The sequence below is a fragment of the Anarhichas minor genome, unplaced genomic scaffold (assembly GCF_050575085.1).
Source record: "Anarhichas minor isolate MPS153535 unplaced genomic scaffold, ASM5057508v1 ptg000005l, whole genome shotgun sequence".
In the NCBI taxonomy this organism is placed as follows: Eukaryota; Metazoa; Chordata; class Actinopteri; order Perciformes; family Anarhichadidae; genus Anarhichas; species Anarhichas minor.
In genome coordinates, this window is record NW_027466451.1 from 3,930,184 (window position 1) to 3,936,183 (window position 6,000).

Below are 6,000 nucleotides of genomic sequence, written 5' to 3' on the forward strand. Positions count from 1 at the left end.
TGGAAACATATTGCTTTGTGGTGTGGTGGGTAACCTCGTCTTTGTGCCTGATGTTGCCTGTTTCCACTTGGTTGGGCACCGCAGGATTTTTGTCATCTCTGCCAGCGCAGTGTCTCACCTCTCTCACTCACGCACAGTTGTGAGAGTATAGTTCTATACAGTATATATATATAGATATTAGTGCTGGGCAAGTTAACGCGTTATTATCGCGTTAACGCATTCATTAATTAACACCGACAATTATATTATCGCGGGTTAATGCAGTTTTATTTTTTATTATTAAGCGGACATTTTTAACACAAGAACCGGGCAGCGAGCGGTGAACAGTGTTTGTGTGGCGTCTCTTCCTGCTGCTGTCGCTCTCCCCCCACCGGGCGACACGCCAGATCCTGAACCGTCGGCCCCTCCTGTCTCACACACACACACACACACGCGTGATCGTCTCGTTACAGGAACCTGACAATATCAAAACACATATTGTGGTGTTTTTAAATAAACATATAAGCACGAGAGAACAAACTGCTCTTAACTCAACTCTTTATTAGCATAACTTCCACATGCAGGTTACTGCCACGGTACAGACTACAGGTCTGCTTCACCTACAGTCCCCTGGGTCCTAAGTCCCTCCATGTACAGCTTCTTATCACCCTCTATGTACCAACGTACATTTATAACAAATACCACACATATTACGGTAATCAGCGTTGCATATGTGTCTGACCTAAATACCAAAAAAAGCAAAAAATAAATGATTCATTAAAATTATTTTTTTAGAGTTTTTAAAGTGTTTTGTTTGTAATATGTATAATAAGCATCATTTAGTATCACAACTGAGAATTTAACAAACATAAAAACATGACGTAGATAGGTTTGCAGTTTTCAAGAAGTATATTTAAATATCATCTCTTACACACATGAAGATAAAGATGTGAACACCGGCTGAATATCTATGATCAGAATCATTATAACTGTGTTATAACTGCTACGTTAGACGTGTTGGAGTGTTTTGAGTAATTGTGAATGCCCTCTACACGGAATGCCCTGTTATTAGGTGCCCTGGTTATTAGGTGCCCTGTTATTAGGTGCCCTGGTTATTAGGTGCCCTGTTATTAGGTGCCCTGTTATTAGGTGCCCTGTTATTAGGTGCCCTGTTATTAGGTGCCCTGTTATTAGGTGCCCTGGTTATTAGGTGCCCTGGTTATTAGGTGCCCTGGTTATTAGGTGCCCTGTTATTAGGTGCCCTGGTTATTAGGTGCCCTGTTATTAGGTGCCCTGTTATTAAGTGCCCTGTTATTAGGTGCCCTGTTATTAGGTGCCCTGGTTATTAGCTGCCCTGTTATTAGGTGCCCTGTTATTAGGTGCCCTGGTTATTAGGTGCCCTGGTTATTAGGTGCCCTGTTATTAGGTGCCCTGGTTATTAGGTGCCCTGTTATTAGGTGCCCTGTTATTAGGTGCCCTGGTTATTAGGTGCCCTGGTTATTAGGTGCCCTGGTTATTAGGTGCCCTGTTATTAAGTGCCCTGTTATTAGGTGCCCTGTTATTAGGTGCCCTGGTTATTAGGTGCCCTGTTATTAGGTGCCCTGTTATTAAGTGCCCTGTTATTAGGTGCCCTGTTATTAGGTGCCCTGTTATTAGGTGCCCTGGTTATTAGGTGCCCTGTTATTAGGTGCCCTGGTTATTAGGTGCCCTGTTATTAGGTGCCCTGTTATTAGGTGCCCTAGTTATTAGGTGCCCTGGTTATTAGGTGCCCTGGTTATTAGGTGCCCTGTTATTAGGTGCCCTGGTTATTAGGTGCCCTGTTATTAGGTGCCCTGTTATTAAGTGCCCTGTTATTAGGTGCCCTGTTATTAGGTGCCCTGGTTATTAGGTGCCCTGTTATTAGGTGCCCTGTTATTAGGTGCCCTGGTTATTAGGTGCCCTGGTTATTAGGTGCCCTGTTATTAGGTGCCCTGGTTATTAGGTGCCCTGTTATTAGGTGCCCTGTTATTAGGTGCCCTGGTTATTAGGTGCCCTGGTTATTAGGTGCCCTGTTATTAAGTGCCCTGTTATTAGGTGCCCTGGTTATTAGGTGCCCTGTTATTAGGTGCCCTGTTATTAAGTGCCCTGTTATTAGGTGCCCTGTTATTAGGTGCCCTGGTTATTAGGTGCCCTGTTATTAGGTGCCCTGTTATTAGGTGCCCTGGTTATTAGGTGCCCTGGTTATTAGGTGCCCTGTTATTAGGTGCCCTGGTTATTAGGTGCCCTGTTATTAGGTGCCCTGTTATTAGGTGCCCTGTTATTAGGTGCCCTGTTATTAGGTGCCCTGTTATTAGGTGCCCTGTTATTAGGTGCCCTGGTTATTAGGTGCCCTGGTTATTAGGTGCCCTGTTATTAGGTGCCCTGGTTATTAGGTGCCCTGTTATTAGGTGCCCTGTTATTAGGTGCCCTGTTATTAGGTGCCCTGGTTATTAGGTGCCCTGGTTATTAGGTGCCCTGTTATTAAGTGCCCTGGTTATTAGGTGCCCTGTTATTAGGTGCCCTGTTATTAGGTGCCCTGTTATTAGGTGCCCTGTTATTAGGTGCCCTGGTTATTAGGTGCCCTGGTTATTAGGTGCCCTGTTATTAGGTGCCCTGGTTATTAGGTGCCCTGTTATTAGGTGCCCTGTTATTAGGTGCCCTGTTATTAGGTGCCCTGGTTATTAAGTGCCCTGTTATTAGGTGCCCTGGTTATTAGGTGCCCTGTTATTAGGTGCCCTGTTATTAGGTGCCCTGTTATTAGGTGCCCTGTTATTAAGTGCCCTGTTATTAGGTGCCCTGGTTATTAGGTGCCCTGTTATTAAGTGCCCTGTTATTAGGTGCCCTGTTATTAAGTGCCCTGTTATTAGGTGCCCTGTTATTAGGTGCCCTGTTATTAGGTGCCCTGGTTATTAGGTGCCCTGTTATTAGGTGCCCTGGTTATTAGGTGCCCTGTTATTAGGTGCCCTGTTATTAAGTGCCCTGGTTATTAGGTGCCCTGTTATTAGGTGCCCTGTTATTAGGTGCCCTGTTATTAGGTGCCCTGTTATTAGGTGCCCTGGTTATTAGGTGCCCTGTTATTAGGTGCCCTGTTATTAGGTGCCCTGGTTATTAGGTGCCCTGTTATTAGGTGCCCTGGTTATTAGGTGCCCTGGTTATTAGGTGCCCTGTTATTAGGTGCCCTGTTATTAGGTGCCCTGTTATTAGGTGCCCTGGTTATTAGGTGCCCTGTTATTAGGTGCCCTGTTATTAGGTGCCCTGTTATTAGGTGCCCTGGTTATTAGGTGCCCTGTTATTAGGTGCCCTGGTTATTAGGTGCCCTGTTATTAGGTGCCCTGGTTATTAGGTGCCCTGTTATTAGGTGCCCTGGTTATTAGGTGCCCTGTTATTAGGTGCCCTGTTATTAGGTGCCCTGTTATTAGGTGCCCTGTTTATTAGGTGCCCTGTTATTAAGTGCCCTGTTATTAGGTGCCCTGTTATTAAGTGCCCTGTTATTAGGTGCCCTGTTATTAGGTGCCCTGGTTATTAGGTGCCCTGTTATTAAGTGCCCTGGTTATTAGGTGCCCTGTTATTAGGTGCCCTGGTTATTAGGTGCCCTGTTATTAGGTGCCCTGTTATTAGGTGCCCTGGTTATTAGGTGCCCTGTTATTAGGTGCCCTGGTTATTAGGTGCCCTGTTATTAGGTGCCCTGTTATTAGGTGCCCTGTTATTAGGTGCCCTGTTATTAGGTGCCCTGGTTATTAGGTGCCCTGGTTATTAGGTGCCCTGTTATTAGGTGCCCTGGTTATTAGGTGCCCTGTTATTAGGTGCCCTGTTATTAGGTGCCCTGTTATTAGGTGCCCTGGTTATTAAGTGCCCTGTTATTAGGTGCCCTGGTTATTAGGTGCCCTGTTATTAGGTGCCCTGTTATTAGGTGCCCTGTTATTAGGTGCCCTGTTATTAAGTGCCCTGTTATTAGGTGCCCTGGTTATTAGGTGCCCTGTTATTAAGTGCCCTGTTATTAGGTGCCCTGTTATTAAGTGCCCTGTTATTAGGTGCCCTGTTATTAGGTGCCCTGTTATTAGGTGCCCTGGTTATTAGGTGCCCTGTTATTAGGTGCCCTGGTTATTAGGTGCCCTGTTATTAGGTGCCCTGTTATTAAGTGCCCTGGTTATTAGGTGCCCTGTTATTAGGTGCCCTGTTATTAGGTGCCCTGTTATTAGGTGCCCTGTTATTAGGTGCCCTGGTTATTAGGTGCCCTGTTATTAGGTGCCCTGTTATTAGGTGCCCTGGTTATTAGGTGCCCTGTTATTAGGTGCCCTGGTTATTAGGTGCCCTGGTTATTAGGTGCCCTGTTATTAGGTGCCCTGTTATTAGGTGCCCTGTTATTAGGTGCCCTGGTTATTAGGTGCCCTGTTATTAGGTGCCCTGTTATTAGGTGCCCTGTTATTAGGTGCCCTGGTTATTAGGTGCCCTGTTATTAGGTGCCCTGGTTATTAGGTGCCCTGTTATTAGGTGCCCTGGTTATTAGGTGCCCTGTTATTAGGTGCCCTGGTTATTAGGTGCCCTGTTATTAGGTGCCCTGTTATTAGGTGCCCTGTTATTAGGTGCCCTGTTTATTAGGTGCCCTGTTATTAAGTGCCCTGTTATTAGGTGCCCTGTTATTAAGTGCCCTGTTATTAGGTGCCCTGTTATTAGGTGCCCTGGTTATTAGGTGCCCTGTTATTAAGTGCCCTGGTTATTAGGTGCCCTGTTATTAGGTGCCCTGGTTATTAGGTGCCCTGTTATTAGGTGCCCTGTTATTAGGTGCCCTGGTTATTAGGTGCCCTGTTATTAGGTGCCCTGGTTATTAGGTGCCCTGTTATTAGGTGCCCTGTTATTAGGTGCCCTGTTATTAGGTGCCCTGTTATTAGGTGCCCTGTTATTAAGTGCCCTGTTATTAGGTGCCCTGTTATTAGGTGCCCTGGTTATTAGGTGCCCTGGTTATTAGGTGCCCTGTTATTAGGTGCACTGTTATTAGGTGCCCTGTTATTAGGTGCCCTGTTATTAGGTGCCCTGGTTATTAGGTGCCCTGTTATTAGGTGCCCTGGTTATTAGGTGCCCTGTTATTAGGTGCCCTGGTTATTAGGTGCCTGGTTATTAGGTGCCCTGTTATTAGGTGCCCTGGTTATTAGGTGCCTGGTTATTAGGTGCCCTGGTTATTAGGTGCCCTGTTATTAGGTGCCTGGTTATTAGGTGCCCTGTTATTAGGTGCCTGGTTATTAGGTGCCCTGGTTATTAGGTGCCCTGGTTATTAGGTGCCTGGTTATTAGGTGCCCTGTTATTAGGTGCCCTGGTTATTAGGTGCCTGGTTATTAGGTGCCCTGTTATTAGGTGCCCTGGTTATTAGGTGCCCTGGTTATTAGGTGCCCTGGTTATTAGGTGCCCTGTTATTAGGTGCCTGGTTATTAGGTGCCCTGTTATTAGGTGCCTGGTTATTAGGTGCCCTGTTATTAGGTGCCCTGGTTATTAGGTGCCTGGTTATTAGGTGCCCTGGTTATTAGGTGCCCTGTTATTAGGTGCCCTGGTTATTAGGTGCCTGGTTATTAGGTGCCCTGGTTATTAGGTGCCCTGTTATTAGGTGCCCTGTTATTAGGTGCCCTGTTATTAGGTGCCCTGTTATTAGGTGCCCTGTTATTAGGTGCCCTGTTATTAGGTGCCCTGTTATTAGGTGCCCTGGTTATTAGGTGCCCTGGTTATTAGGTGCCCTGTTATTAGGTGCCCTGGTTATTAGGTGCCCTGTTATTAGGTGCCCTGGTTATTAGGTGCCCTGGTTATTAGGTGCCCTGTTATTAGGTGCCCTGTTATTAGGTGCCCTGTTATTAGGTGCCCTGTTATTAGGTGCCCTGTTATTAGGTGCCCTGTTATTAGGTGCCCTGTTATTAAGTGCCCTGGTTATTAGGTGCCCTGTTATTAGGTGTTAACAGGCACCGTACTGCTGCTCAGCAAAACAACGAATAAAAAATTTAGAAAAACAGAAATGTAACC